General features: G+C 46.6%; 1 protein-coding gene across 13 annotated transcripts in view; it reads right to left on the bottom strand.

Annotated features, from left to right (window-relative positions):
* Npas2 (neuronal PAS domain protein 2) overlaps positions 1–20,875 on the bottom strand; it is a 179,019-nt gene that overhangs the window by 77,090 nt on the left and 81,054 nt on the right.

The following is a 20,875-nucleotide window of genomic DNA, read 5'->3' as shown; positions in this document are numbered from 1 at the left end:
GTGGCTTCTCTCTTGAGTGTGTTCTGGGGTGCGGTCTCCGGAGCGCACCAGATCAAAAGAGGTCTCTTGTGGAGGTAACGCTGGCCACATTTCAAAGCTGAGTAATGGGGCGAGAAACATGTTTTGCTAGACTGTTGGCCACAAAGACAGACAGCATTAATAATAAGCAAGGTCTGACTCACATACAAAACCTTACACAGCCTAGCGCCATTGCCAGACACTGCCTCTCCAACTTCGTAGAGCTTTAGGCTCCGAGGAGAACATTGCACGCTGTTTACCTAGATTTGTTCTTAGAGCCCCTGGTGAGGTTCCTCCAATTCTTTCTCCTCCAGCCAAGAGCATCTAGCCTTATGCTGCCCATGAGGTGTGGTGGGGGGTTCCTGGCTATACTACTCTCTCATGTATACATCCTGGCCCTTGCCCCAAGAACCATCATCCTGTGAGAGCGGTGATGGTGTCTCAGCACAGAATGTGAGCCATGCAAATGTAGAGCGACATGTGACAGCTGCCATCCTATTTGTCAAGCAGCTGTGAGCACGGAAAATAGATCGCTCACAATTCAGCACAACACAGGAGAAACTCAGAGGGTACACCGCCAAGTCGAAGAAACTGGCCAGGTTCCCCTCTCCCCTCAACTATGTGACACTCTGGAAAAGGAGAAGCTACAGAACCAGTAAAGCCACCATGGCTTGCCGTGGCTCATAGCAAAGGACGTATGGGCACTGCACAGAGAGCGTTGAGGGCAGTGACATCACTGTGCCTGGGTCCACCATGGCAGGAGCATGCCACACGCCTCTGCCAAACACATAGAACATGTGGCACCAAGAGGGAACCATAATATAAACTGGAGGAGATCATGACACGTCAAGGAGTCTCATCAACTGTAACGGGTGTTCCACTTAGCGGGGACGTGCACAGCAAGGAGATCTGTGTGTATGTGGGACAGGCACTGTATGGGAAACCTTTATACCTCCCACTCACGTATTCTGTGATCCTTAAATTGCTCTCCAAGATGAAGCCTGCTCTCCCAAGGACAACCTACACTGGCTGTCTGTAGAGGAAATGGAAGCGAGGCTGCTCAGGTTGAGCCCTCTGAGGATCCCCAGACTTTGAAGGAATTAGAACAGGAGATCTGGGCTTTGGTGCTACCCTGACAAGAGCAATAAGGAACACATGATACAGCCGCTCCCCAAATTCTCAGGACGCCACCTAACTATGGAGTCTTGATCCCTGATGACACTCCTTCATCAGCAATCTTCTGTGTCACTAGAGAGATGGCTCAGCAGTTCAGGGCACCGGCTCATCTTCCTGCGGGTCCAGTTTTGATTCCCAGCACCCACACAGCAACTCACAACTGCTTGTAACTCCAGTCCCAGGAGATCTGATACGGTCTCCTGGCCCTGTGGGTGCCAGGGACATAAGCAGTGCACAGAGATACATGTGAAAAATAGCCACGCACATAAAAAAACGAATTGAAAACTCCTGGCATCCTACTCTGAGGTGATCCATGGTCAGGAAAGCTGTCCCACCCTTTCCAAGCACACTCATGATGAACTTTTTACAGAGAGCCAACTCACTGATGGGAACAGAAACCACATACACATGGTCTGCCTGCGGGTCCAGGTACCCCAGCACCTGGGGAGTCATGGTGTCTAGGCTATTGGTCAATGTGTGGTCAAGACAGAAGTCTCTGGTGGACAGTGGCTCACCTCTCTTTGGGCAAGCATTCAACCATACTGGTTGCCAACATTCCCCTAAAGAGCCCCTCACAGAAGCATAAGAGCACACCCCTAATAGACACTACCCCAGCTGTAGTTCTGTTCGCTTCAAGCGTCCACATCACCTCAACACCCACTTATAGTCCGGCTACCTCGGTTCTGCCTCCAGTTGTGCTGTTTCCTGAACCTATCTTAGAGATTCTCTGAAGCTCACCTCAACCGCAAAATCTCCCCGGCTCTTCTAAGGGACTTTTTGTCCTTCTGAAGCCTCCCTCCTTCTCTCCCGTTCTTGGGTTTTGGGATTAAGGGATTCCAGGAAAGGTCTCATTTCTGACCAGGCCACCCTTTTCTTCTTGTCACAGACCAGTGGCAGGCGTGGTGAGATGCAGGGGCTCTTCATTGCTAGCTCAGGGTAAAAGGCCCCAGTGTTCAAACGCATGAGATAGGGAAAAAAAAAGGAACCTCTTCCACTCTCTGACTGGCTGCTCTGTATTATAAATCATTTTTAACCCAGATTTTAAAGAGCGACATGTAACCTCCTCAGCCAAAAAAAGGCTCTGCCCTTGTCCCAGTTTGACGTTATAAATTATTGGCGAGCTGATAACTCGTTATCGCTCTGTTCTTGTCTTCACTGGGTGTGATGGCGGCGGACGTGGCCCGGCGAAGGATCCGATAGAGGCTTGTTTCTGTTGGCCTCCGCCTGGGATGCATCATGGTGCACGCTGGGAATCGGTCAATGTCAGCTGGATCTGCAGCTCCGAGGCAAGAGGAAGCCAAGAGCCTGGGATGACCTTGTTTCCAGTAACGAGCACTGCTCATGCTAAGAATCCGGAACAACAGGTCGAATGACACCGGGACGCTTGGCCTCTGGGACTTTAAAAGGCATCATTTGCATGCCATGAAATACATGCATTTAAAAGTATGCTGTTTGGTGAAGTTTTGTAATTGTTGTCTGCCACCATCATGTGAGAGGCAAGGGCTTGTCTTGGAGGATTTTCCCCAAGCTTCATGTTTTTGTCTTCTCCCAAATGCAGCCTCTTACTTTGGCATTTTCTCGAATTCCTGTAAATGGAATGGTAGAGAACCTTGGACCGTCATTTAGCACAGCTTTCGAGACTTCACCACATCGAGGCGCAGACCGACAGTTCAACCTGCTCATGGGTATTCCGTCGTATAGATATGTCACATTTAGGATATCTACAGTTTTGCTGATCTATGAATTGGGAGTATAGAGGTGGCTCGGTGAGTAGGCACCTTCGGTTACTCCTGGTGACCCAAGTTTGATCCCTGAGACTCAATGAGGGAGTGGAGAGCTGACTCCCACAAGTTCTCGTCCGGCCTCCATGCATGTGCAGACTCACATATATTGTAATAATACACACAACTTGTCTCATGGTTTTACTGCTGTGAACAGACACTGTGACCAAGGCATCTCTCAACATTCAATCGGGGCTGGCTTACAGGTACAGAGGTTCAGTCCATTATCGTCAAGGCAGGGACATGGCAGCATCCAGGCAGGCATGGTACAGGAGGAGCTGAGAGTTCTACATTTTCATCTGAAGGCTGTTAGCAGAAGACTGACTTCCAGGCAGCTAGGATGAGGGTCTGAAAGTTCACACTCACAGTGACACACCTACTCCAACAAGGCCACACCTTCTAATAGTGCCACTCCCTGGACCAAGCAGATACAAACCATCACACAATAATAATAATAAAATAATAATCAAAGAACACTGTCCAGGCTGCACATCAGCAGTGTGCACCTGTAATGCCAGTACTCAGGAGGCTCAGCTAGATGAGTTTCAGGCCAGCCTGGGTTTCATAGCAAGAAACAATCTCAAAACACCAAAACAAAATAACCTCAGGCAGACAGACAGATGGATGAACAGAAGGACAGACAGATAAAGCAAGCAAATAAACATATACGGATAGATGGTAAACATATACAGATAGATGGTTTAGTAAGTAGAGAACTTGCTATGCAAGTGTGAAGACTGGGGTTGGACCTCCAGCACCCACATAAACCTTGGACAGCATGACGCTCCCGTTCTGTAATCTCAAACTCAGGGAATGGAGTTGGGGGATCCCTGGAGCAAGCTGGGGTAGCCTATTGACCAGCTTTTGATTCAAGTGAGAGATCCTGTCTCATCCTGTCTCAAAATAGGGCACAGAGAAGGCACCTGATATCAACCTCGGGCTTCCACGAGGAATGCACACACGCATACATGCACACACGCATGCAAGCAAGGAAACACGCATGCATGCGCGCATGTCCCCTAGCTCCACCTTCCCAATGTAGCAGAAAAAAGAGAGTCTAAACAATACACTTTAATCATCCATATACAAGACTAGGATTCACTCTCTTGGGCAAATGCAGGGGCACAGAGCTGCTGAGTTATTTGACAGACACATTCACTGAGACACCACCATATTGCCAGGTGAAGTTGGCTCCGGCTGTTTCCATCTCACGAGGAACAGATGAGAGTCCCACTTGCCACTGTCTTTACCAACACTTGGGAGTGTCAAGTTTCTACCACGGTTGTATAATTCGGTTGTGGCTTGTGTTTGCCTTTTCCTGGTGACCGGTGACACTGAGCGTCTTTCTGTATGCTGTATGCCACTCGTGTGTCTGCTTTAGGAGGGCGTCTACTCAGTTCTGCCTTTATAAACAATTGTGTCACCTTACTGAGGTACTGAGGGAGGGTGAGAGGGATCCAGAGACAGCAGGTAGGAGGACACAGCACATGTCTCTGTGTTAACACACACCCTTAGGAACCGCCATCTTTGAATTTTGGATGCAGGTCCCTGGATACCTTTTGTGAAATGTCCATCATTGGACATCTTGGGGATTTTGAGTATGGCTGCCTATGCTTATCTGCAGGGTACTTCCTTACACACAGTTGCATGCTGCATGATGTTTCCATTAACAACAGATACATGCAACAGCGGGCATGGAAGAGCTTAATAGAGCAGGAACATTGCAGTTGCCTACTGATCTTACATCATAGTTCAATCATATGATTATGATGACATTGGTGTTCACACACCTACTGTGCACCCAGTCATCTCCAAGCACAGAACATACAACCACGTGTGGGAACTAATATTGGTGAAAACCATAACTGGTGATGACACTGGTTTGTGTGTTCACTGCATTTTACATGATCATAGAGGCACACACCCCTACTTCTGAAAGTGCGTTGGCGAAAGCAGTGCACGTTACGTCAGGAGTAATAGCTTCACACTGGTTTTCCAGTTTCTTGGTGATATCGTTTTCTCTTGTGTTTGATTCTACCCCATGTTGTTTTGTTTATTGTAATTCCAAGGGTAATAGAATATCACACACACACACAGACACACACACATACACACACACAGACACAGACACATGCATATGCATACACACAGAAATATACACACAAACATATACACAGACACACATGCACACACACACACACACACACCCATATACAGATACATATACAGATATAGACACACAGACAAACATATACACACAGATATATACAGACAGTTATATAGACAAACAGATGCACAGACAGACAGACAGACACACATACACACTCACCACACAGCACACAGGTTGGGTGTGCAGTAGGACATGTCATCTGAGTTTGTATGGTTTAGTCAGAGACAGAAATCACCATTTAATTCATTTCTCGGAGTCTGTTTCTGCCAATAAGTGGGGGCGGCCATGTTGTGGTTTTCAGCCTTACAATGGTCCTGTGAGGTAGGTACCATTCTTATTCATTTTCCAGGTGAAGAACCAAAGAGAAACTGTGCAACTTATCACCCTCACACAGCGGCACAGCGGCAATGCAGGCTGGCTTAGGCGTCACTCCTGCCCTTTGCTGTAGCTCCCCCAAATCATGTGGATCATCTTCTAAGACATCACATGCCCAGTAAGTATTCCAGGAGCCTAGAGTCAAGAGTGACTAATGCTGATGGCTTGATTTCCAATTATACCACAGGAATGAAACACACACCCTCAGGAAACAGCACCTCACAAGTCTCTGATTCCCTCTGAGACATCATAGAACACCAAGAGCTGAGTGGGACTCCAGCCCTGGCTCCTCAAGGGGCAGCCTTTCCGTGGCCGCCATCAATTGGTGTTGCTGTTCAACCAGCGTTTCTGTGTTCTCCTTTAAACAGAACCTCCTTTCTCTGCCCTGGACGTCAGTCAGGCTTGGACATGGAAGTGTAGGCACAAATAGCAAGGGGGCTGTTCCTAGTCAGAGACTCAAGGTCCCTTCAGAACTGCTGGGTCCTGACAATGAGCCGGAGGAGTGAGGCAATGAATGCTTCGCTCATCCTGAGCCCTGGATTGACAACACTTAGTGACAAGAGCCTCAGTATGACAGTATGGAGCCTGTGGAGAGAGAGGTGGTGGCACTCTTAGAAAGTGGGGATGAATGAGAGATTATTAGTCCACCACCCTGGGAAAAGATTAAGACTAATGCCTTGTGGGAGTGGATTAGTCGGTTGTTATGACGCAAGTTTGTTTTCTTAATTTACCTGTGTTTTGTGTGTCTCTCTCTCAGCATGGTTCTCTCTCTCCTCTGCTCTCCCTTCCTCTCTTTCTGTCTATCATGTGAACTCACTCACTCACCCACCATGAAGTCCTCACCGGAAGCTGATGTGTTACCATCATGCTCTCGGACTTCGGAGTTCAGAAGCCAAAGGACCCTTTTTTTTTAAAGACTCTACTGCCAGACATTTTGTTGTAAAAGCCAAAATGCACAGAGACTGCTTCTAAAGGGTGCTCTTATGCTTCTGACATGAGAGAGACAAGGCTTCTCCAGACCTTAGCACTTAGAAACAGGAAATCGTATCACCCCCATCATGTAATGAGGAAGAGGCGAAAAGATAGTGTTCCCTTGTGACTCCAAGGAGGATTTATACTTAGCGGAGAAGGGATATGTCCGGGTTGTTGCCAGTGTGATCCAGTTTGGGAACCAGGCAAATGTACACCTGTGTCTACCCAGCTTGCGCAGTACAGGAACGGGTTTAAGTTCAGGTTCGATGTGTATTGGGAAGGATTTTGTCGTCTTCACCAAGAAGGGAAACATCATGCCCAGCCCCTTCCCATTAAAATGGATCAGCCACGAAAAAGAAGGTATTGATGAAGTCAGCCCCGTGGCCTACCTGGAATGTTCAGACACAGGAACCCGAGTTCTGAGTTAGCCACTGGGTTAGCCACTGAGTTGCCCTGAGTTAGCCACTGAGGCAAAGTTCATCTTTAAACAGTCTGCCTCACACATTGAGGTAGAAGTAATGAGGCTTCATGAAAATAGCAGTGATTAGCATTTGATCCCGCAGATAGAGAATCTAGGGGTTCCAGAGCTGCAAGCGGTGTGGATATAATACGGGGTTGGCTGATAGAAGAAAGATTTCTGTTCTAGAGAACACCGTTGACTATTTTTAATCTCAAGCTTATGGGTGATACAGAACGGAACCTACAATCCAAAAGATGTCCAGATGGCCAATACCTTTACAGAGGGCACAAAGTCAGACTAGCACTCCTGTGCTGATTGCCAGGTCTGATATGAATCTGCAAACATCAAACTTACCCACGGTTACAAGGTAAAGACCAAGGAGGCTTCCCTTGACTAGACCATCTCAAGACCAAGGCAGCTAGGAATGGAAGAAAGCGATGTAACTATTATCACATATCACTGAAAAAAGGCCACGAGGTGCCCACCTGGGCAGTAGAAGTTTGTGTGTGTGTGTGTGTGAGACCTCACCCAGAATTCCAGGCTGATTCTGGGCCAGGTTCCAGGATATGGCTGTTAGCCTGTGCAGAAAAATCGATACGAAGAGGAAAATCAAGAGGGCTGAGTGGTTTGCCCTAAAAGGAGCCAGAGAAACTGATTCTGTTTTGGGGGACCTAGAAGGCATGTTTACCACAACTGTAGCCACTTCATCAAGGTGTGCAAGAAAGAGAGCTCACAGCTGGAAAGCACCATAGCCCATGGCAGGTTGTTGAGGTCTCTGATGTGTCCCATCTGGCCTCAGAGCATCACAGAATAAGGAGGCTTTTGCTGATTGCCAAGGAGAATTGGGGACCTGCTTCAGGCAATGGGGTAGCACCTGGTGCATTATGGGATGGGGTCATCGGGTTCTGGGATGAGTCTGGCTACTTCTCTGCTAAGCGGAATGAAGCAGTGTCCATCTGTCGAGCTGTATTGCAAATACCAGAGGGTTATGGAGACCCTGACCGCTGCTCGTGATTTGTGTCTGAGGCGATGGCCCCCACCTTCCAGCTTAGTTCTGTAGGAAAAGTTCACCGTGGTACCTGGGTTTGCTCTAGGAACCATGCTGGGGAGCAGGAGGAGTGTGAGGCCTCTGAGCAGGAAGAGAGGACTCCCTGAGGAGACATTCCAAAGGACTCAAAGGGTAGGCATCACAAGAAAATCCACCAACAGCAGGAGGTGCTGAAGACTGTGTTATCCCCTCCCAAGCTCATAACCTTTCGAAGTGGCCATCAGACCTCCCACTGAAGAACTCATGTGGAGACCTGCCCACCCCTCTACTGGCAGTGACCAAGAATGTTCTGAGAAGAATGCATTCTACACGAGCTCCCACAACAACCAATAACGGCTCCTAGCTGGGTCCCCAAACCTTCTGTGCTGATGCCCCAACTAGAGGCCAGCACCTTCAGTTCCAGCTACCTGAGGTACCCCACTCCCAACCTAAAAATCCTCTGTCAAGACTGTACCCTGGCCCACTCCTTTAGTGCAGACCATCACTGTTTTTACTCTTCAACGCCAAGGGCCTTCAGGGGAAGAGGATGCGGCAGAGTTAAGAGAGCTCCGAAAGACAAAGGGTGGCTGTGACCAGGGAGTGGTATACAGACCTTGTCATAGCCATGCAGGTGGTGGGAATATATGGTACCATGGAAAATAAAGTCTAATGACATGTCCACAATCACTGGGCAGAAAAAATCAGTGATGGATGATGTTTGGTTGATGAAGCCACTTCCGGAGTGCCAGAGGCCTGAGAGGCAGAGGAGGGGCGAAGGAAGAAGACTCCATGGTGTGCCAGCCTTGCTGTAGCCCCACATCTCCAACTAACATCTCCACAGGAGCCCGATTCCACCGCCTCAGGCATCATGAACACTGTGCTCTAGCTTCCTTATCACTGCTTACAACATTCCTGACTCGAGTTTTCCCCATATTGTGTGTGTGTGTGTGTGTGTGTGTGTGTGTGTGTGTGTGTGTGTGTTTTAAAGAATACTTGAAGTCATACGAGGTAGGGCACCAGAATCTGCCCCATCTGCCAGAGCTGTGCCAAACTGCTGGCCAAGGCTTAGAAGGAGGACCTGTCCACACCCCAGATAAGGCAGTGAGATGAGCTGAGGACTGGTATCCCGGCACTCCTGCAAAAGGGCAGGAAGAATCTGTGGTTCCAACTTAGGCTCACTCAGTGTCCAGAGCTTAGGAAATGGCTTAGTGGCCCAGCCAGACCAAACTTGATTCTGTCCTTTGTGCTGCTATTTCCATGTGTATACTAGTTTTGGGAATCCTCCAAGCCATAAAATGAAGATCCAGCCATCTTGGCAGAACATTTGGACGAGTCCGAGACAAGGTGCTGGGTTATGCAAGTAGACACTGGTGAGAAGACCAGGAAAAGGCAGGAGAAATTCAACTCAGTACGAGGTTAGAGAAGGAGTGCAGAGGCCCTCTGCAAAGGCCACACCAGTGTCTCCATTTTTCTCTAGTGTCAGCCCTAGCATCTGTGGTGGGGCTTTCAGGCTTCAGGGCTTTCTAGAAGAAGGGGTCTCTCTCTGTCCAGTCTCCTCTGCCTAAGTAAGTGACCTAGTCACAGTTCCATTGCTAGGAAGAGACACCATGACCTCGACAACTCTTAGAAAAGAAAGCATTTAACTGGAGCTGGCTTACAGTTTCAGAGGTTAAGTCTATCATCAACATGGTGGGGACCATGGGGGGCAAGTGTGGTCCTAGAGCAGGAGCTGAGAGTCACATCCTGATCCATAGGCCGGAAGAGAGAAACTCTTAGAAAACCCAGGTAAGGGTTTTTACAAACCTCAAAGCCCACGTCCAGGGACACACTTCCTCCAACATGGCCACCCTTCCTAATCCATCTAATCCCATTCAGGAGTTCCACTCCCTGGTGAATAAGCATCCAAATATATAAGCCTATAAGGCCGTTTGTTTGTTTTTCACATTACCACAGCAAGGTTAATGCTGTTGGTAGAATTCTTTTAAAATTTCGGTCTTGAAAGTAACATCTAGAAATATACCTTTTTCGTATATTTCTGCACGTGCTCGGTATGGAAGAGTTTGACCCCAAACTCTCTCATCTGCCCCACACCTTTAATCTGGCAAGCTCTGTCCTGCTCCCCACAACTACACTGAGGGTCTCCAACGTCCGATGGCCTGGCGTGGCTTCCCCTTACACTGGTGTGAAGGTGACACACATTCCCTAGAAGCTGATCTTTGAACTTTGGATTTCAACCTTTTCCTAGCTGGTGACAGGTGGCGAGATCCTAGGTTACGATACGGCTGTGAGGCACAGTTCTGTCGGCCACGGCGGGAAGCAACTGGTGGCCTACAACATCCTAGGTGGCCAAGCTGAGATGTTTTGTCGGCCCAGCATGCTGCGGGCATTTCAGGATTTCTACTTTAGCAGATTTTGCAGACTGTAATCCCACTGTAAGGTGACAGACATCTATAATCTTAGATGGTAAGTATTTGCATGCAGTTTGTTACAACAGGAGGGAGATTAGGATGGCCTGGAAACCTAGCCATCTGCATTCTAAATATCTATCTCTATATCCAGAGGTAATCGTGGCTCCATCCCTCATCAAAGAAGCTTCCCTTTACACCAGATGGAGACCATTCAGAAAAACTCAGCCGATCAAGACACAAGGGAGAACTAACCACGGGGCGCACAACCCAAATCGCTTCATACACAACACGGTCTACACGTAAGGCTAAGAGCAATGCAGGGAAGTGGGGTATAATGGCTTTAAGAGTCAGAGGACCAGGGAGTCTGCTGTGAGTTTGTGCCTTCCCGCCACAACTGGGAAGCTGCACTCGTAAAATTCAACAACACAGCATCCTAAAGGAGACAGGGACAATGGGAATACCAGCTGACATGGCAGTGCAGATGTGAAAATACCATGGAGCCACCACTAGATGAAGGGCCACTGGCAGCTAACTCCCAAGAGACGGAAATTCAGTCTTCCCAGGGATGAGCTCCCTGGTTAGTTATCCAATATCAGACAGCCATCCCTGAAATCATAGGTTACACAAAACGGTGAATGGACATAGCCGGTTGTATTTCTTTATGTGTATTTAGTGTGTGTGTGTGTGTGTGTGTGTGTGTGTGTGTGTAATAATTAAAGAAGAGAAGACCATGAATTTGAGAGGGAGGATGGAGATGAAGGGGAGAGATATGTAATTATGTTTTGATCAAAAATCAAGATATGAATATTTAAACTTTAGGTGTATATCTTCAGAAGCCAGAGAGGGTATCAGATCCTTTGGAGCTAGATTACAGGCAGTTGGGAGCTCCCAAGTGCGGGACCAGGGGGCAGAACTTGGGACCTCTGGAAGAGCAGCAAGCATTCATGGCCACGGAGTGATTTCTCCAAACCCAGCCTGCTATTTCTTTGAACTAACTTGGCTCCTTCTGCCGGGCACAACACCTTTCAGATTCATCGGAGTTGTGTCCCTGTCTTGGTCCTTCTTGTTGCCAAGTAATTCTCTACAGTATGAACGGACAACACAGCTGGTTTTTCTACCCACAGAGGGTTTCCGGGCTAAGTCATTATGGGTTACAGAGTGGACACAAAAACTTGTTTCTAGTTCTTAAGTGACACTTTCAGTCTCTGAAGTAAATAATGCAGGAGCAGGAGGGTTGGCTCTTAGTGAAGGTGTATGTTCACTTTTATAAACTACTGTCAACCCCTTCTCCAAAGTGGCTCCCTCCCACCAGCGATGTACAGACGAGCCATTAGTTCTGCTTCCATCAGGAATTTAGGGCTCCCAGCTCTCCTAAGAATGCACCATTGTGCTTTATCGGGGTTCTGATTTGCATTAGTATACTGCATAATGATATGGTACATTTATCTTGTGTGTGTGTGTGTGTGTGTGTGTGTGTGTGTGTGTGTGTGTGTGTGTGTCCCAGCACACCTGTGGAGGTCAAAGGACAAATCTGGGTTCTTTCCTGCCATCTGTAGTTAGTTCCCAGAGAGGCTTGTGGGCGGAGCCACCCCACTGGCCTGGTCCTGTTCACCTTTTATCTGCATTGCTTACTCCTTGCTGCTACGTTATGTTCCGTTATGTTCTGGGTACAAGTTCTTTGGAAAGTATGGGATTTGCCAGTGTTCCAAGCCACAGCTCTCTCCTCTCCTCTCCTCTCCTCTCCTCTCCTCTCCTCTCCTCTCCTCTCCTCTCCTCTCCTCTCCTCTCCTCTCCTCTCCTCTCCTCCCTCTCCCTCATTCCCCCATCCCCGCCTTCCTCCCGCACTCTCCTCCCTTCCCTTCCCTTTGGCTTGTGCTTTTGGTGCTGAACTCAAGGTCATACAACTTTTTCTTAGAGTTTCATGTGTTTTCCATTTCAATTTATGGTCTAATTTTGAGTTAAACATTGATCTATGTTTCATGAAAAAATTGTTCAATTTCATTACATCAATTGTATGATGATGTGGGTTTCTGTGTATTAAGGCAGAAGATTGTACTCAGTCATTTGTAAAACTAAACAGCCTTGCATTCCTTAGATAAATTATACTTGATTGTGACACACCCGGACACATACACACACAAAAACAGAGACAGAGAGGCAGAGAGAGACACAGACAGAGAGAGACAGAGAGGCAGAGAGAGACAGAGACAGAGACAGAGAGAGGAGAATTACCAGTGCTGTGTGTTTGACTTGTGGTCTTTGGAGAGACAAGGTCTTATCATACAGTCCAGGTCAGTCTCACACACACATGATCCTCCTACCTCAGCTCCTGAGTGCTGAGGTTACAGGTATGCGCTACCACACCCAGTTGGCTCACCAACATTTACCTTCTTTGTTGAGTCTGGGTCTCTCTGTCTAGCCCTGGCTGTCCTGGAACTCCCTCTGTAGACCAGGCTGGACTTGAACGCAGAGATCCACCTGCCTCTGCTTCCCTCGTGCTGGGACTAAAGGTGTGCACTACCACATTTTTTTTTTTTAAGTTGAGGGATGTCTGTCTGAATTCACAAAGGACGTGGTTTCTGGTTTATTTTCTCATCTGTTCAATGGGTAATGCTGCCCTCATAAGCTGGAACGTGTTTCCTCCTCTTTTCATTTCTGCAGTACACCGCACACAGAGGGAGGGATTTCTTCCTTCGATCTTTGGCAGAATTCAGAATTCATCAATTAAACCATCTGGATCTGAGATTTTATAGTTTCCATTTGTAACTTCAAATCAATGTACCAGCCATCTCTCCTGGGTCTCTTATCAACCGTGAGAGACTGGTTTGTGGTTATTAAATTACTGCCCCATCTCATCTGAATGTACATGGACATTGGCCACAGAACCTCCTTATGACCTTTTTAATGTCAAAAAGCTGTGTAGTGGTGTGTCTGCTCTTGTTCTTGTTTACTGGCGATTCGTGTCTCAGTCTCAATGCCAAGTTGCTTGAGTCTTTAGAAAAATAAATCTCCTCTCTGCTTAGCCAACTTCTCTGTCTTCTTGTTTATTTGTTTTATTTTCAACTTTGTGGATTTATGCTTTTCTTCCCTTTGATGATAAGGACTTACTCTATAGACCTGGAAGGCCTAGAACTCACTACGGGATCAGGTTGGACCCCCAGAAATCAGTTTTCCTAATCCTTCTCAGTGCTGTGATGGAAAGCATGAGCCATCATGGCCGGCTGTGCTTATCCTATGACTTTATTTTGTTTTTCTAGTTCTCTTCTTATCTCTTTCTCGCCCCTTTATTCCCCACCCCTGCTCTCTGCTCTCTGTGTGCACAGGGCAGAAACCAACACCAAGAATCTCCCTTAATTGTCCTCCTCCTGATCTTTTGAGAGGAAGCCTCTCGATAACCTGGGAGCTCATTGGTTCAGACAGGCTGGTTGGCCAGTGAGATGCAGGGAGCCACCTACTTTGGCCTCTGACCCCTAGCGATGGGTACCATGGGTGCTAGGGTCAGGGATCTGAACTCATGTTTGTACAGTAGGCACTTTTCTAACTGAGACACTTCCCAGCTCTCATGTCTGCTTTTCTTTATATAAAAATGGGTGTGTGTACGCGCGTGTGTGTGCCTGTCTGTCTGAATATAAATTTGAGTGTGTGTGTGTGTGTGTGTGTGTGTGTGTGTGTGTGTGTGTGTAGCACCCCAGGTGGTCAGAAGATCCCCCGGATCAGAGTTACAAGCAGTCATGAGCACGCTGATGTGGGTCCTGGGAACTGAGCTTAGGTCCTCCCTCTGCAATGGGAGCATCTTAACGGATGAGTCATCTTTCCAGGCCCCACTTTCATGGTGGGAGCTAGGCTATGGCTCCCACCTTCTCTTTTTTCTAATTCGGACATCTAATGTTGCAGGGTCCTCTCTGGGCACTCCTACAGCTACAGCACACAGCCCCTGAAATGCATTTTCAATCTCGTTCAGTCAACAGGGTCTCCAATGCTCCTTAAAACATCCCTTTGATCCGTGGGTTCCTTGGAAGTTTGTTTTCTAGGGATTATCTTTCCTGAAAAAATTTCTGATTCTAATTTAAGTTTGCTTCATTTGGATTTCTCTACACTTGTTTTATGAAGCAACATTTGGTCTCTCTTGGTACATGTTCAATAGGTACTTGAGACATCGGGCTCCGATACTGCTGTGTGGGGTGTTCTAGAAATGTCAATCATCTTAGCTCTTCGACATCTCCACTGCCTTTCAGCTCACTGGCTTGTGACTGAGAACAGCCCAGCGAAGCCTCCCATTAGGTTCTTTAGTTTGTGCTGCATAGGCTTGGAGGCTCTTGCTTTTCAGTGTGTATAGATACACACTGTATAGCAACAACGGAATTGTTGTCTTTTCTTGGTGAACCGATCCTTTATCTCTGTGTAATGTCACTGTGTCTCCCTGGTAATATTTTGTGTGCTAACATATAATTTGCTATTCCTTTGGCTTTCTTTAACATTACTGTCTGTGTCATATATATACGTCTCTATTTTACTTCTAACCTATTTATAGGATCAGGTTTGCAGTAAGTGTCGTGTGACAGCATGTAGTTGGGTTTTTTTTTCCCCCATTCTGCTTGATGGTAAGACCTAATTACTGAAGACGTCACATGCTTTGGACATGGGACTTGGAGAAATCAAGCTGGTACTGACCTGGAAGCTTTATCCCTGGTGATTAGAGTTTATGCTACCAGGAGTGAAGAAAAGCTATCCACTGTCTTACAGAGTTGTGAACTCTGGGAGCTACACGGTAACAACAACCCGCTAAGACATGCCTATGGGTGCAGCAGGGTCCTGAGTATTACCCGGGTAACCAAACACTCCTTAATTGCTCTCCTCCTTATCTTATGAGGAAACTCATGCTTGGTACTGAAAATTTGACCAGAAGTCCAGCTGGGGAGCTCACAGTCTCCAGGGGTGACCTCTTTGCTTTGATTTTGCTAAAAGAACACTGTATCAAGCTGTCTTCTAAATACGTATCTTTACAGCCATAGACTTCTGCAGCTTTCTGTCTATCCTCAGAATGTGTCTCTGCGCCGTGGGTGCGTAATACAAAGATCCACAACAGGTCCAAGTGCAGAGGATTAGTGTCAGGGGCGTGATCAGGCACGAATGGAACATCTGTATCACAGCCCTTGAGTCAGGGCTCAGGAAACATTGCAGAAGAGGAGGCCGGGAGAGCCAGAGGAAGCACAGCCACAAGTACTCGCTGGTGTCAATTGCGGGAGGGGCACAGGAGCAGCAAACCCTAGGTGAGGAGCTGTTAGTAGTTGATGACTGCTAGGTAAAGAGAGTTAGCTCTCTTTAGGGATATTGTGCTGGGCAGTTTTATGTCAACTCGACACAAGCTAAAGTCATCTGGAAGGAAGGAAGGAACCTCAATAAAGAAATGCTTCCAGAAAATGGGGTTGTAAGCAAGCCTGTAGGGCATTTTATTAAGTTAGTGATCAACGGCAGAAGCTCAGCCCATTGTGAGTGGGGCCTTCCCTGGGCAGTTGGTTCCCAGTTCCCTAAGAAAGCAGGCCAAGCAAGCCAGTAAGCAGTAGCCCTCCAAGTCTTCAGGTTCCTTGCCCTGTTTGAGTTCTTGTCCTGACTTCTTCCAATGATGGACGGCTATATAGAAGTGTAAGCCAAATAAACCCTTTCCTCCTCAAATTGCTCTTTGGAGATGGTGTTTCACTGAAGCAATAGAAACGCTAACTAAGACAAGTATGATCCCTGGTAGGCTGACCCATGCTTCAGAAGATGCACCCACACACATGCATATATGGGCATCATTAACTGGATGCAATGGGTTATAAAAATATCATGAGGACATGAAGCAGGAAAGGGGACATGGGGGAGGGGCAGGAAGAATTGGGGAATGGGGCTGAATATGAGCAAAAGTGTACACACTGTGTGAAATTATTAAAGACTATATAAAACATGATGATGATGATGATGATGATGATGATGATGATGATGATGATGATGATGATGATGATGAAGTGGACCTGGAGACATAGGTCAGTGGTCCAGAGAGTGTATGGGTGTAGCAGAGCGAGTTTGGTCTCCAGTGTCCATGTATTCAGGCAGCCCACAAATGCCTGTAACTCTTGCACCAGAGCCTCTGATGCCTCTGCCCTCCACCAGCACTTGTGCTCTGTGCACATACCCCACACAGACACATCACCTAGTTAGAAATAAATAAATCTAAAAAAAACTCCCACTATGACAATCTGTGTCATATTTAGATAATTTATATTTAATGTATTTGTGCCTGCGTGCATGTGTGTGCCCTCACCTCCCCCCACCCCTTGCATGTATGTGCGAGCTTGTGTTTAAGATATCATTCTACAACCTGCTTTCTGTTTGTTCACTCATTCTTTTTGGTTGTTGTTCCTGCTAGTCTTTTCTGTCTTCTTTTGGATTATAAAACTTTTTTTTTTAGCATTTTACAGTTAATTCATCTGACTTTCCTTCATATTTCTTTGTAACACGTGTAGCAAAAACTCTGGGGACAGTACAATAGAAATGTACCTTTTCAGCACCTGTGTAGTGTGTGTACAATTTTACTCCATGTGTTTCCCTTTGGTGCTTTCTCAGTTACAGTGTATCTATAGTGTATCTTTATGTACTCTGTGGACGGATGCTGAGTGCCAATAAGCTAGGAGACTGTGTTGCTTTAATGTATCAGACATCATCCCGTCTCTCCAGTCAGCTGCCATTTCCATCCCCTATCCCCCCGCCCCCCCACTTGTCTCTGTCTAACATTATCCCTTCCTGTTGGCGATTTTTTTAGCAGCTCTTCTCTAGTGGGTCTCTTGAGAACCTGGTCTCCTTTCTTGGACATTTTCATTTTCATTGGATGTAGCATTTGGGATTAACAATTTAATTGACATTTAAAACACGTTTCTGTGATTTCTGGTGAGAATTCCACACCACTTTTCAGATCAGTCCCACGTGGCTAGTCTTGGATTCCAGGTGTAGATCTATCGAGAAGCTATGATGTGAGAGTCTATGGGGTGCCATCAAGCTTGGGGAACAACAAGCCCAGAAACTTACAGCCAAATTTAGGGTCATTTTACTCCTTCCAAGAGCTCTGCCCAGTACTTAGTTTCCCAGAGCCCCCTTTCATTCTTTTGTTTAAAACGTTGGCTCCTTGCTTATTCTACTCTGCCTCAGACCTCCTACGCTGGCATCTGTATTTGGGGCCAAGCAGTAGGGAAACAGAGAGGGTGAGAAAACCATCAGGGTTCCAGCCATCCGACAGCTCCTCTGACTGGAAAGAAGAGGCTCCTGTTTGTCAGCACCCTGTGCATTCCCATAGCTCCTGCTATTACTGAGGCTGCCACAGCAGACGAATGCCTTCAGGGTGGGAAGAAGTGGGTTAAGAACAGGATAGCTCAGGATTATCTCACTGCACCTGAGCATCAAGAAACCCTGTTGTGTTAGAAAGCCTCTCTGTTCTCGGAACCCACTTCTGGTCTGGGTCTGCCCCGAATCTAGGACAGGAAAAACTGGAGGGCAAACAAAGCTGAACCAAATGCTGGGACTTCCAAAAGAGCTACCTCCTCGCTCTGGCATGCCAATTGCTTTTTGCAGACCTTGAAAAGCTGGCCCATGCGTTTGACCAGGTTCAATATGATGGGTGTGAAGGACACCAGAGAAGAATTGACTAAGCCTCACCAGAATCAACAACCCACAACACATTTTTATAAAGAGAGTCTATAAAAGACCCATGGGAAGCAATGGTTTGGAGCAGAGACTTGGTGAGCCTGGCATTGGGAAGTTTGAAGGCCTTCTTGAAGGGGTCAGTAGTTATGGGAGACTCTCAGGAAACACATTTCTGGTGGCATTTGCACTAAGAGATGGGCAGGTAAGCCAAGCGTTCCTGTCTTTCCATGCCAGTTCTGTGACAATCTGGTTTGAGCTAATGTTGATAATACATCCCTAGTAAGCAGTCACGATAAAGCATCTATGAACACACAAGTTCCCTGGATGTATAACCTCAGATCTAAGTTAGGCTTGGAGCCTTGAGGTGTGTGGCATGGCTTCAATCCCTTATATTTTGGGGTATTTGTGCAGGGACATAGGAAGAATAGTTAATGCTAAGCTAGATATATATAGTGACACACACCTTTGATCTGACCATTTGGGAGGTGGTGGCTACCTAACGAGTATGAGGAAGCCAGCCTGTGCTACATGAGACCCTTTCCTCAAAAAGAATAAAATAAACAGCAAGAATAGTTAATTTATTATATTTATAATTTATAAAATATATACGCATTGATGTGTTTTAATATCTTGGATACCTTCCAAGACTAAACTTTTGCAGACCTCACGGATGAGTTAATAATATGCCCTGAGATCATCCAAGACGCTGTACTTAATCTGTTGCCCACTGTGTACTCAGCCTATTTAAGTGTAATCTGCCTTTAAGAGAGCAATGTAATCAACCTTACTGTGCCTTGGATTTCCTGTGCAATCAGCTTTCACAGGCTGAGCTAATGTACAGCTTTCATCTTAAATTAGCTACTCTTCCACGCCCCTGACCCAGAATAATTTATACGTGCCGCTGTGTGTTGTGGTAATAACTCGCTTAATGCAGCCAACAGGTTAAAAGCAACTTTAAACAAAACAGATGCCCCGTAAATGTTAAGGGCAACATGTGGATATAGGTTGATAACGTCTGTTTGTAGTTTTGAGAGTAACTCTGGGTCAGTTGGGATTAGTAAAGTAACTTCTTTCCTTGTAAAAATCTTCTGAGGCCTTTTGAAAAGCAAAAGTCCTCATTCATCTCCTGTTCCATGCTTCATGTACCGTTCAACAAACAAATGCAGCACAAGGCCATTTGTGAAGGACAGGCAACCTGGGCTTACGCTGACAGGCAAAAGGGACATTAGGAATACACAACAGGCCATGCAGATGGGCCAGACCCACAGATCAGTCAGACGGAAGATACAGGAAAAATTAAAATGTGTGCCTCCTCTTGGTAAACTATTCCAAGATATCTGTCTCTCTCCCCCCTCCTGCCTTCCCCTTTTCTCCCCTTCCTTCTCCCTCCCCAGCTTCCAATCCTTAGTGGATATCAACACACTTACCCTTCAAGATCCATCTATATTGGGATATCCTGCTACACTTTACCTGTCTAAGAGCTTCCTACCTCAAGAGGAGGCCTCCCAGATACAAGTTCTACAAGCTGAGGAAACTAAACCGGCATAGGAAGCATTGGGAACAGACTCAGCTCTCTTTTCTAGGCTCCACAGACCCTGAAATCGGGGGAGGGGGACGGTGTGTGTGTGTGTGTGTGTGTGTGTGTGTGTGTGTGTTACAGCTGCAGAAGAAGAGTTATTATTTATTTATTTATTTATTTATTTATTTTAGAATTGAAAGATATATTCCAGGACAGCCATGGCTACAGAGAAATCAGCCTCACAAAAGGAAAGAGAATAAAAAAAAAGGAAAGATATCAATTAGGTATTTGCAGGCAACACCCAAAGACGGACAGAGCTGGACATGTGAGGCTCCCAGGCATGAAATAAATTTGAAACATCCCTCACATGAATACTGCCCTGTCCGTGAGGGATGGGCTTTCTGGAAGAGTGAACTGAACATGTTGATCCCGTATTAACAAAAACCTGATGCACAGTCCTGCTAAAACCAGAGCAAATACTAGGGAAGACTTGACGGTAAATGCACTCGAACATTCAACATGGCCATCTGAGGCTTGGTGGGGTTTGGCTTAGTGGGTAAAGTTGCTGTGCAAACACAGGGACTTGAGTCTGGGTCCACAGCACCCACATAAAAGTCAGTGAACATTTGTGAACATGTGGGGAGGGGGAGACAGGAGGATGTCTGGGACTTGCTGGTCAGAGAGCTCTAGGTTCAGTGAGAGACCCTGACTCATAAAGTAAGATAGAAAGCAACAAGGAAAACCTCCATTGCTAACCTCTGGCCTCCGTATACAAGCAACCACATGTGTGCACACAACATATGCATACCCACATGATGACTGTGTACATGTACCTAGATAAAGTCTAAAGGCAGCTGTCGAAGTAGTGGCATTTTAAGGGGTCTTTAGATATTTCGATATTTTTCAAATGCTATTTTTATAGCCTTCATATACGCAGAAAGGGTTGCAATTAAGTCAATGTATCTGCTGCGTAAGACAATGTGGGTCAAAGGGCCTTCTAGTTGGAGTTATTTATGGAGAGGGGAGGGTGCATGGGCAGAACAGCTAATTTTATGTTCTGCTGTAATTTTCCCCCTAGGTTAAGATTTAATGGAAGAATTGTAGGTAAACTTCAATTCTTGCTTGCTAGAGGGTGTTTTAGCATCTCTTATGGCATGGCCTAAACTTGTTTTGGGGAAGTATTTCCGGAGAGTACTCCCCCAAACACATTTTGGGTAACTCAAACAGAAAGAAAGGCCCACTAAGGTCGGTGTGGTTCCCATGACTTGCTGCCCTGGGCCCTGTGACAGACACAC

Source organism: Rattus norvegicus, chromosome 9, assembly GCF_021556685.1.
Source record: "Rattus norvegicus strain SHRSP/BbbUtx chromosome 9, alternate assembly SHRSP_T2T, whole genome shotgun sequence".
In the NCBI taxonomy this organism is placed as follows: Eukaryota; Metazoa; Chordata; class Mammalia; order Rodentia; family Muridae; genus Rattus; species Rattus norvegicus.
The sequence above is the reverse complement of the archived record's forward strand: the minus strand, read 5'-3'. Positions and strand labels throughout refer to the sequence as shown.